Source organism: Triticum aestivum, chromosome 3B (genome assembly GCF_018294505.1).
Source record: "Triticum aestivum cultivar Chinese Spring chromosome 3B, IWGSC CS RefSeq v2.1, whole genome shotgun sequence".
Classification (NCBI taxonomy): Eukaryota; Viridiplantae; Streptophyta; class Magnoliopsida; order Poales; family Poaceae; genus Triticum; species Triticum aestivum.
Genome location: NC_057801.1, coordinates 476,196,843 through 476,209,206, shown reverse-complemented (window position 1 = coordinate 476,209,206; position 12,364 = coordinate 476,196,843). Strand labels below are relative to the sequence as shown.

Below are 12,364 nucleotides of genomic sequence, written 5' to 3'. Positions count from 1 at the left end.
GGCCCGATATACTTCTACGCTGCCCTACGTCAACAAGCGGCATCAAGATCATGCTCTACTCATCGTCGGTGAGCTTTCCTCACCGCTCCCTCTCTTCCTTTGCCATCAATCGAGCTCCCTAGCCCCATCTATGGAAACCTAGGGTTCCCAATCACCATTGATGGGTTCAAGCTTCTAAAACTTGTTTTCTCTCAAATCTATCACTTGGAATCACCTCTATACACTTCTAGCAACCCATAGAAACAAACTCCATCCAAAAACATGGTCGGAGTCGCCGCCGGCGAGCTCGACGGCGAGCCACGCCTCATCCGTGGACAGTCCGAGAGTCCCGGACGGACTGTCCGTAATCAAAACCAAATCATCCAGAGACAATTTTGGATTTTCGGGGTCCCGCGGACAGTCCGTACATGAGGTTCGAACAGTCCGTCGGCTCACCGCGGACAGTCCGTTAGTTGACCACGGACGGTCCGCAGTTACTATTCACAGCCCATGTATCATTTTTGTAAAATTCATATAAAATTGCATATAGCTCAGAAAAATGTGAAACAAATTTTGTTGGTTTTCCAATGATGTAAAGAACCTGTTAAAAATGAGTTTTCTCGCAAAATAATTAATTAATTTTCTGAATTAATTATATGAGTTTTAATCTTGTTAATTGCATAGTTAATTCTCTTTTAGTCCAAAAATCATGAAACCAATTTTGTTAGATCATATTTGAGTATATTTTTTCTCATGTCATTGCACTCATTCATGGTATGTTTATTTATTTTGTATCATTGCATTTCGTGTAGAGACCAAAGCGCTGGAGCAAGAGGTTGCCGAGTCCCAACAAGACCCCATCGCCAACGATGCCTCGGTTGGCACCCAAGGCAGGCACCTAAGCATTCTTTGAACCCTAATTTGGATCAAATGTGTATATGTGTCTTGTATGTGCATAAGTCAATATTAGTGTATATGTTTGCTTAGCTCCTATCTTTATGCATTTATCCTTCCTTGATCTAGAATAACCTCCTTTAGGTGAGTATGCTTGTTAGGTGTCACGTTTATAATTGCTTATCCATGCTTAGCTTCGGTAGAAGTCGAGAAGTGGCAAGGTCACCACCCCTCGCGAGCTATAGCTATGCTTGATCTAATAATACTTGGATAGCTATGTTTGGTTTAAAATTTGAGCCGTGATAATCATGATTCGAGACTTGAGCAAGTGTGCTAGGGTCATTTGAGATTGGAGCTCACTTGATTTAGACTTGATTGAGTTGATTGAGGACCTATCTTTGTAGCTGGGCTCTTGAGCACTTTTTCGTACAAACCACATGCTGATTATGAGTAGGTAAGCCAAGTAGCATAAGTCGCACCGTTCCTTGACCGAAATTCGAGAGCAGGGTGTGATGAGGTGTGATCAGGCTGCGTCCGGTGCACCTATACACTTCCGGCCGTTCGTTCATAGTGGGGTGCGGGTATGTGAAAGGTTGGGGGCATGAATTAACACTTATCTTGTGTACAGGGATATGGTCGTTGGTCTTGCCTTTCGTGTGGGTACAGTTGTACACCCCTGTAGGGTTGTAATCTATTGCAATAGCCTCGCTCCAGGTCACGAAGCACGCTCTTGAGTTTAGAGTCTCAAAGTAGAGTTACCGTTGGGAGTTCATGGAAGACTGAGCTCATATACTTGATCACCTTACTTCATGTACTTGCTTGATGTTTGGCTTAGAGCATAGAATGACAGGTCTTTATTTGTTTATATCACAGTAAACTTTACTAGGTGCTTTTTATGCGGAAATACCTTTTGGAGCTCGGGCTCCAGTGAGGCCTCCAAATTCAAATCTGAAATTTCATTGAAATTCGTATTTTTACATTTCAAAAAAATTTGAAAAAAATTACAGATATACATGAAGGCATAATACACACGTGTGTAAATTTTCAGTTCAAAATTTATTAAAATGAGGGTTGTGCAAAAAAGACAAATCTGGGGCTGTTTAACACATGATACTATTCATCCTCCTAGGCCATAGATTTGTCTTTTTTGTACAGGTCGCAACTCAAGGTATTTCATCGTGAATTTTTGCACACATGTGAGTTACATCCTTACATACACGCATATTTTTTTTTCAGAATTTTTTGAACCATAAAAGTTTGAATTTGAATTCTTCAAATAAAGGCCTCCATGGAGCTCGGCCTCCAAAACGCCTTTCTCCTTTTTATGCAACTTATTTACCTATTGCCCTTCCTTGCTACTAAACCAAATGCATACTCATTGAGAGTCGGGCAAGTATATACCCATATGTTGGATAAGTCCTGCGGAGTAACTTTTGTACTCACGGTGCTGCCGTTAAGTTGTTTGCAGGTGACCCGCAGCTTTTCCATGGACGGGAGTGAAGGTCTAGGCCTGGAGGAAGACACTATCTTCATATAGTGTCAACCTTCCGTTTAGGTGATCGTGAGTGCCATGCTAAAACCTTTCACTGTAAATACTCTGAATTTGTTGTAAATCAACTTGAATCTATTTATGCAAAGTGATGAATGGTGTTTAGATTTGTTATTGGTTATTTATTATTGTGCTTAGTGAGGTGTGTTTAAATCCTGGGCATCGCTCATGACACATCTCAAGGACTATCGGGGTTATTCCTTTTTAATTGGGTTGATAAGTGGTGATGGCTCGATTAAATGGGATTAACTTGGTCGGTTCCTCACAGCACCTCTGGCGGTCACGGGGCGGGTCGTGACAGGCACACCTCGCCGGGGAAGATCACCGTGACAGGCACATCTCGCCGGGGAAGATCACCGCGGGCGTGTGCGGACGGCTGCCGGGGCTCACGGAAGGAGGAAGTGGTGCGTGAGGAGGGGAAAGGCGCGACATGATATCGGGAGAGCAGTGGATTGGCTGGGTACAGGCGGCGGGTAAACACGAGGTGCGGTGTCAAACACATTCCAAATGTCATCAACAGATCCCACGCCCCAGAGACCACAATGCCTACTTATCGCTCCATGACATGTGGTATGATGATCATTATATAAGTTGTGTTTGCAACGTATCAACTCCCCCAACGTATCAACTTTTCCATGTCATGATTAGTGTTCGAGATGGTACCTACCTTCAAGCACTCATCATTATATAAGTTCCCTCCGCTATCGTCATACAAACCACATCCTTTCTAGATACGTTGGACTCCGTTGCTGGGGAGTCTGCACAAAAGTCAACATACTAAGTACCCATCACAATCTCTATCTCCCGCATTACATTATTTGCCATTTGCCTCTCGTTTTCCTCTCCCTCATTTCACCCTTGCCGTTTTATTCGCCATCTCTTTCCCAATCTCCTCCTCTCTTTTTCCGTTTGCTTTTTCTCGCTTGCCTGTCGTTATGTCTAAATTTGGGGAAATTATTGCCGATATGGACAATAATAATATCATGGAGAATTCTGATGCTCCTGCTGAAGAACCCCCTACCTTGCATATAAAAAAGGGCCATTTGCATTTCTGCCCCTAACTCGAACCACCTACTCAGATTTGCCTCTAATTTCAAAGCATGCTCAAATTTGACCCTCTGTCGTTAAGTCACTACTCAGAAATGCCCTTCCGTCCAGTCAAAGGCCTTTGACCGTCAAAGGCCCATGTGTACTGTAGCAGAGGGAAAGTGCTACAGTATTGGACGGAAAGTGCTAGAGTACTGTACGGAAGGGCATTTCTGAGTAGTGACTTAACGGCGGAGGGGCAAATTTGAGCATGCTTCAAAATTAGGGGCAAATATGAGTAGTGGGTTCGAGTTAGGGGCACAGATGTAAATGTCCCTAAAAAAATTTGTGTTGGTAGCGGTAACATTATTCAAAAAGGAGTTATTCAAGATTTCTTTACTTGTGCCGGTGCTTTGCCTTTTATGGGCGGTTCTATTCTTCATAGAAGCAGTAGTCTTGCGGACGCTATTGCAATGCTTATAGTTGAACTTGAAAGGCAATTTATGCACATGCATCCTTGCATACAACGAATCTTCTTAGAATTCTCTAATATTGAGCATTCTTCTGTTAAGCGTGCCGTCACTATCTTTTTGGCTCATGAGTTTAGATTTATAATAAAAGAGGCCAAAGAAATCTTTTCGCATTATAGGGTGGATGCTAGTCATCCTCCCATTGAAGCTATCCTATTTAATCAAGAAGACATGATGCTTTTACAATCTTTAGATCATATTGCTTATAATGAAAATCTTAGGAAAAAGGTTCCTGCCGATGTTCTAGTTGATAAAATTTCCGAGCTTAATGATGATTTTGCTATTCAAAATAATGGACTAGGTTTTCCTTTTGAATGAAGGATTGTAGCTTTTTGCCAAAAGAATGCTCTTAATGATGAATTGGTTGTGCAATACAAAGGGCCTAGGGAGGCACCCATACCTCCCGAGATTGATCTTGGGGACTTTTGTCCCATTAAATTTAGCCATTTTGATTATTTTTGCTTGCCTCAAAGAAAACTTACTGCTGGACGTAGAGAATATGAGAGAAGTTTTCATGATTTGCCATACAACTATTATGGCAATACCTAGATCTATCCTTGCTTTTATGTCTAGCTAGGGGCGTTAAACGATAGCGCTTGTTGGGAGGCAACCCAATTTTATTTTTGGTTTTTTTGTTTTTGTTTCTGTTTAGGAATAAATAATCCATCTATCTTCTGTTTGGATGTGATTTTGTGTTTTAATTAGTGTTTGTGCCAAGTTAGACCTATAGGATCTTCTTGGATGATAGTTATTTGATCTTGCTGTAATTTCCAGAAACTTTGCGCTCAGTGCCCGAATTGTTAAAAATCACCACAACGTGATAAAATACTGATTCCAATTGCTTATCTATATCTATACCTACTAATTGTTTCTTCAAAGTTTTCATCCGTTCACCTATATTATTTTTTAGTTTTTCTTAGTATCCAAGGTGGTACTATTTTCTACACAGGCTCGGGTAAAATAATAATGACAACTGGCCTCGGCCCGTCCGAAGCACGCAGCCCATGCTCTGTCCCGATCAAGTCGGCCCACCATCTACCCCGTTTATAAAAAAAAGCATGCCAAAATCTGCTTCTATCCTGAATTGATTCCAATTGCTTATCTATATCTACTAGTAGAATGCCCGTGCATTGCCACGGGCTCTTGAAATAGTTTGCAAGAGTTACATGTTAACTTTTTAAGGTCTCGCCCCGCCATAGATCCAGACCCCCACCACTGATTCCACCCCGCTTAGGCCGCCGCCTGCCACTGCGCTGCCCATCGCGTTCGCCTCCGCCCCGACCCCGCCCGCCTCCTCTCAGGACGCCTCCGCCTCCGGTCGATCCTTCGCCCGGCCCTGCTCCGTCCGCCTCCCCTCTGGCCCTGCTCCGTCCGCCTCCTCTCCGGCCCTGCTCCGTCTGCCTCCTCTCCGGTTCGTCCGCCGCACTGCTCCGTCCGCTTCCGCCCCGCGCCGCACACTGCCGCCCCGCTCCGTCCGCCTCCGCCCCGCGCCGCACGTTGCCGCCCCGCTCCCTGCTCGGCCGTCGCCCGTTACCCGATGGCGCCGAAGAAGACGCCGAAGGGAAAGTCCGGTTTCTTCGGCATGAGGGCGAAGCCCTCCGGGAACTTTGGACTGGAGTTCTCCGATGCCGGGCAACGTTGGTGGCTCGGCACGTATCCTACCGCCGATGAGGCCTCTCGTGCCTACGACGTGGCGGTGTGGCGTGTCGAATGGACGAAGACGGACCTAAACTTCCTGGAGGTCGAGTCCCAGGCGGTGGCGGAGTGGCTCATGCTGCAGGGCATCCGGATGGAGGAGATGCCGACTAAGAAGGCGAAGAAGAGACCCGCGGTTGTTGTCGCTCCCGGCGAGAGCGACGAGGCGGCGATAGCTTGGTTTGCGTGATTTGCGTTTTGCTGCAAAGCCATCTCTAATGAAATGCTATTTGCTACATTTTTAAATAGGAAAATTATTCCGATGAGCCAGCCATAACTCAATAGACCAATCTTTAATGAAATGCTATTTGCTACATTTTTTAAATAGAAAAATTATTCCGATCAGCCAGCCATAACTCAACAGACCAATCCGAACCCACATTTTCTAAAGTAAAAAAAAATATTTCCCTTGATAGATCAAGATGCCAAAGTGTTGTTTGCCCGATTGCTATGTTCCTATACACGCAGAGCAAATTATTTTTCAAATCAAGGAATTAAGAAAAGGAAGAATATCATGATGTTCGTAGCACTTGCCAGGTCTGCCATGCTACCATGGCATTGTCTTTTTAGTCTCTACCCACATGCCGAGTTGAGAAATAATCTTCAGATATACCCACAGCTAACACACTCACGTACATAATGGCCCTTGGCTGATTGATTTGGCTGGCTGTTAACACAAGCACACAACACACAAAATCAGTCAATGGCCACACGAGTATGCATTGTTTACTTTATTCCAATTGTGATGCAATCGTGACACTTACAAGCCCCGTCCGCTCGCCCGTCACGGTAATTGCCTACTCGCCGCTGGTGCCAACCTCTCGACCTTGCCACCGCCGCTCTCCACTCAGTCTCCACCGGCTGCCCATTGCCTCTTGCGCCACCCGCGCGCTCACTCAGCCCAATGTTGTTGATTGGAATGCGGGACTGAAGGTAATCCATGGATAGGTTTTAGTTCTGCTTGGCATCAATGTTTGGTACTTGTCAATCCATCTACCGCACAAAAAAATCGACTCTCAGACAGAAAAGTGATCTAACTCTATTGATGAGCACAACAGTACATACCATCCCATCATGATGTTGCCATCTCCCACACTTGATGATTCTTGTTATTTATAACATGTACACCATCGGACGATTGCTTTATTAGAAATATATTTACACAATATGATCAGAGCAACATCAAAGAGTCGGATGCTGGTGCACAGATTCTCCTCAAATTCCACATGCAACCCTTGTAGAGAAGAACAACATATTTTCCTTAGGTGATTTTTGACCGAGATCCTACAAAAAAAATACAAAGAAATCATGAGGAGCATGGAGCCAAGCAAACTAATCATAGTAAATCATGAGAGGAGAAGCCTCTCAACCTACTACAGGGAATCGAGTCAACATTAATTCGTGTAAGAATTAAACCGTAATGTAGATCAACAACCCAGTAGTTGATAAAATAACCCTGACACAACCCATTAATACAATATATGGTCACAGGAAGTAGATTGAGATTGTGCAGATATCATGATCTACGAACCGTATCTACGAATATTGATTGCAAAGTCACAAACAGAACCTCCTCACATCACAAAACAAATGTTTCATCAAGAGAAACTCTAGCGAATGCCAATTGGATTATATAAGTAAGACAGAGACATCGAAAAAAAGAAATATAATTCAAAGAGTATATATTCTATTTTCTTACTTGACATCACAGAGAATGCAAGTCAAAGATATTGCGATACATCTTACCCTTCTATAAATTGACTGCAAGGCACAATCCCCAGCAAAATATACAGAATGAATTGCTCCTATGATCCAAGTATTGCATAAATAGTTATATACAAACTATTCAACAGTGAGCATAAACATGGCATGTACTACCAAAATCCCTTGGATATGGAGCTTAGTCTGCATGTCTATTCGTTTTGTTTCCATAGTACAATGTCAATACTTGTTTCCCTAGTACAATGCCCGTGCGTTGTCACGGGCCTTTTAATTTTTTTTCTGATTGCAAACATAAGCATAATGCATTTCCAATTTCACATGTATAGAAAAAAATTACAGTAACAATCAAAAATGTATTTGATGCAATGTATTTTCATTATTCCACTCCACTCGCATCTCCTAGTAGAACGCCCGTGCGTTGCAACGGGCTATATTGACGATTTCTTTTTTTACGTCAAAGCACTCTTCTTTTCTCCCATTCTTCCTTCCCCCAATTAAAAATGTTTCTCAGAGTCATATGTGAATGGATAAATTTACAATGATACTAAAATATGAAGGACTAAAACCATATTTATGGAAGAACATTTCTACAACACATTCGACATGAAACTTATGGTGCTTGATAGATTGGATAAAACATGATGCTGACTTAGCACCAAATCTAATTGATAGTTCAGAACATGGTTGCCATACCATTGTACCTGAAAGATCTGTCTCCCCCTTCCTCGCTCCCTCTCTAGTAGCTGTCTCATGAGCCGGTCGTCATTGTTGCTGTTGATGGCGATGACAATAATGAGGAGGAACACCACAAGAGCTAGATGTTCTTGACCTCTTCCCTATGGTAACTGCCGCCTCTGCATTGGGTGTTGTTCATCAACACCACCGCTGCGCCAGCTGCTACTTGTATAGAAAATAAGAAGATAGAAACTTTGTGTGTTGGGTCGCCAGCTGCTCATTTGCTTGTATGATTATGGAGACTGCGCTAAACAAGCAGGCTGGTAATTGTACTCCAGCTTGAATGGAGATGCACCAAGTTCACTTGATCCACCAATCAACTTTGGACTGTGGATCCCAAGTCCGAGAACAAAAACTCGCTGAAAGTCTGCATGTGTATCCAACAATCATGACATGTACTCCATATGTAAAGAAATATAAGAGTGTTTAGATCACTTCTTTAGTGATCTAAACACTCTTATATTTCTTTGAGGAGGGATTATGGACCAAAAGAAGAAAATAAACATTGCATGCTACAGAAATGGATAATAAAATCTATCTGCATGAGATGCCACATGAATGTCACAAACATAAGCATAGTTTCGATGCACACTATCTCATGTTGCATGTTAAATACAGGTTTGTGCACGTTGACTTTTGCTGGTAGATGGAGATACTAAGATGAAAAAATGGTCACACAAAAATTGCTTTTCAAATGTTAATATTACCAAGACTAATCCATGAATAAAATTTATGCAACTATGCACAGTAAAGATACTTAAAATAGTTACTGGACTAAACTCACTGATATAGAGCTATCAAAACCGGAGCCAAGGCTCAAATCTTAACAACGATCAAAGCAGACTTCAGCCTTGTGGTTGCCGCATAGGCTCACCACAGTGACAACACCAACTCTCTTCCGTCTTCTCAGTTTCTTGACAAAAAATGATACTGCTATTTGCACATTAGGGAGTAAATTATGCCTCAAGCATTACTCAAACCAAATCGGCAATATGTAGGCTTAAAATATCAGCAGGCATCCACACAGATTTCTACAGCTGAAATATAGTGTTGTGATTTGTGTACCCATAATGCAGAATAACCTATTGTTCTATTTGGTGGTTAAATAAATAAACATTATTGTTTTTGGCTAGTGCCTGTAGAGCTACTAAATGATAGTCAGCGTCACTGTATATTTCTAAGAAAGAAAATTATAAGACTTCATTGGTTGTAAATAACGCTAATTGTATTGGTTGCCACCAATGTCGACTTGAAAAGAAAATTATGGAGCTTCAGTTCATATGCATCTAGTCATATAAAAAAATAAGAACACATGCTTCAACTCCTGTTAGTTCAGTCACAAAAAAAATCATCACCAAAAATCAGAAGACAAAGTATCATTGTTTTATTTGTTGACTTGATTGATTACTGTAGGTTAACACACCCAACTGGAATTAACCTGCAATAGGATAAAAGAAATTAAGATTTGAGACGTGTGTTATAGGGTTCATAGAAGAGAGAAGAGGGAGGTACCATATCAAATCATTGGTCGCACAGTTTGACATTCAACTTTCCATTTTCCAATGAGACCTCAGGGATTCATATACATAAACGTTGATTGATATATCAGGTCCAACTCCCTGTAACACATAAAAGTTACTGGGAAGTCAACTAAAAAACAATTCTCAGCAGAAACATATGGCTTACCAATAAGGTGGACCAAAGGCCTTTACAATCCTCTACCATTCTCTTCTCTACAAATTGTAGACAACGTGTGAAAGATGCCCTTGTAATACCTAGTGGTTTTCTGCAGAATTTTATACACATGAAAGTTTAGCTTACTAAAACATGTTCCTTTGGTCTGTAAAGCTGCATTGCATGAAAGCATTAGGTAAAGATGCTCTAAGTTCTAACTGGAAGTTATATTGATTGATTGGTTGGCTTAGTGTTATTCACAAATCACGAAAGGAAGAAAAGCATCACCTGTGTTGTCAGGTGATTTCAAAGAACATCCAATGGGTAAGTTACAGATGCAGGTGTCTCTCACGCTAGACCACCACCAAGTAAACATATAGACACTAACATAATTTGGGCCGTCCATTCCGTGAAGCTGCAACTATATTTCGAAATTTATAAACCTATAACAAAAAAACATAGTCGTGAGAAATCTTGCAAGTTAACATACTAAAATTCAGTGCTGAACTTTTTGTATCGCTCATATCAATAGAAGCTGATGACGGAATAAGAAAATCGATGTATAATTTTCACAAGATTGCCTTTCGAATATGCCCAAAACACTTCTTGTCGAACAACCCACGAAGCCATGTGCCATATACTACCCTTCCTTAGACCTGCAACATCTGAATGCATACCTGCCACCTGTCGGATCAGTATGCCACAAGCTCATACAACAAACTTTATCATCAGCATATGGGTTATGTGACAAAAAAATTACTGTATTCAAGAACATTTTCGCGAGATTGCAATTTTGTAGCTATGAACAGCATATGGTACATACAATGAATCCACAACCAAGTTGAAGTTTGGACCATGATTGGACAATACAGCGCAGAGTGTTGTAAATTAACAACAATAATAATAGGCCATGACTGTCAACCACAGATATATTGTTTGGGGCAATCAATTCAAAGCGATGGAAGAATATATATCACATTCCGGGAACTTAGTTGATATTATCAGCATCCAATTCCTTTGAAGAATCTATATATGTGCAGTGTGAAAGCAGAAGGAGCACAACAGCACCATGAAATAGAAGACAAATATTCCTTCACGCTCACAATCCGTGCACACGAGAACGCCGGAGATAAAAGAGGGGGCGGAAAGCCTATTACCTGCAAGAGGATGGAGAGTGGCGAGGATCAAGATGCAGATCTTGCCGACCATGCCGGTGAGGTGTGCGACGGTGATCCAGCCAAGAGCCGCTGCGCTTGGCAGGGGAAGGCCCCGACGACGCCATGGAAGAGGAGACGGTGGCCGCCGCCAGTCGACGGCAACGGGGACCTGGCGGATATCACCTCCATCATCCCAGACACGCCTTCATGGTGGGCATCCTCACGGCCCCTTGAAACCGCAGCAGCTTCTCCTTGCATCCCCGTCGCCAGATCATAGCAAACTGCACACACGCCCGAATCAGATCAAGATGCGGAAATAACCAAACCAGAAGAAGTGGAGGAGGGATTCGTACCTAGTCGAGGCCATGGACCAGAGGGTGATCTGCGACGCCAACGCCAGATCGGTCATCGTGGCCGCGGGCGAGGGACGCGGCGGCGACCTCGTTCCTCAGCGGCGGCGGCGGATCCTATCGGGGCTGGGGCGTCTCCTCTCGGCGGCGGCGGCGGCTCCTCTCGGGGCTGCCTGGGTCGCTCACCATGAAGAAGAAGATAGGGTGGAGGAATTGAGCGAGGGAGGAGGAATCGAGCGGCTTGTACGGCAGGGGGCCAAACCATGATAAAAATCAGTACAACCCGCGAGGTGGAGAACGAAATGACTTACTTATAGCTCATGATTCGATTGAGATGATAGGGAAGGAAGGAAAATTGTGATTTAGTCAGACAAAGTTTTGGAAAGTTCTGATTCAGCTGAGAAATAGATGGAAATAATGCCTCGGGATGAGGAGGTCACGATTAGGGTATGGCAAGAAGAACTTTTTTGGAAAGCTTTGATTCTGGTGATAATTACCATATTCGAAATTTCCTTACTTATAGTCTTACCATATATGGATTGATTTATTACTATAATTATCATATTTGAGATTTCTAAGTTTATAGCCTTACCATACGTGGATTAATTATGATTGATTACCATAAATACGTTGGGTATTGCCGGTCAGACGAGAAAAGAGAAAAACCGGTGGGAGGGGCTGGTGGGAGGTGGGACGAAGAAAAACCGGTTGAAAATAAACCGGTTAAAAGTGGGGGGGGGACTATTCAACCAATTCGTCCATTAGGAATAGAGATACCTACTAATAAAGCAAGGTGTGTTTTTCCAAAGTTTTCATCCGTTCACCTATATTATTTTTTAGATTTTCTTAGTATCCAAGGTGGTACTATTTTCTGCACAAGCTCGGGTAAAATAATAATGACAACTGGCCTCGGCCCGTCCGAAGCACGCAGCCCATGCTCTGTCCCGATCAAGTCGGCCCACCATCTAGCCCGTTTATAAAAAAAAGCATGCCAAAATCTGTTTCTATCCTGAATTGAACTCAAGGTGGAGAACGGCAGGGGGCCAAACCATG

At 42.8% G+C, this 12,364-nt stretch overlaps 1 long non-coding RNA gene across 2 annotated transcripts; it reads right to left on the bottom strand.

The window, feature by feature from the left end:
* Nucleotides 1-8,072: 8,072 nt before the first annotated feature.
* LOC123065553 (uncharacterized) lies at nt 8,073-11,342 on the bottom strand. Of its 2 annotated transcripts, XR_006431063.1 has the most exons (5): nt 10,962-11,342; nt 10,093-10,247; nt 9,817-9,916; nt 9,643-9,749; nt 8,073-9,568 (listed from the first exon to the last, which is right to left on the bottom strand). It is a non-coding gene; the product is annotated as an uncharacterized lncRNA (long non-coding RNA). The 2 variants fall into 2 exon arrangements; XR_006431062.1 differs by lacking the exon at nt 10,962-11,342 and having other exon boundaries at nt 8,076-9,568; nt 10,093-10,919.
* Nucleotides 11,343-12,364: the final 1,022 nt, after the last annotated feature.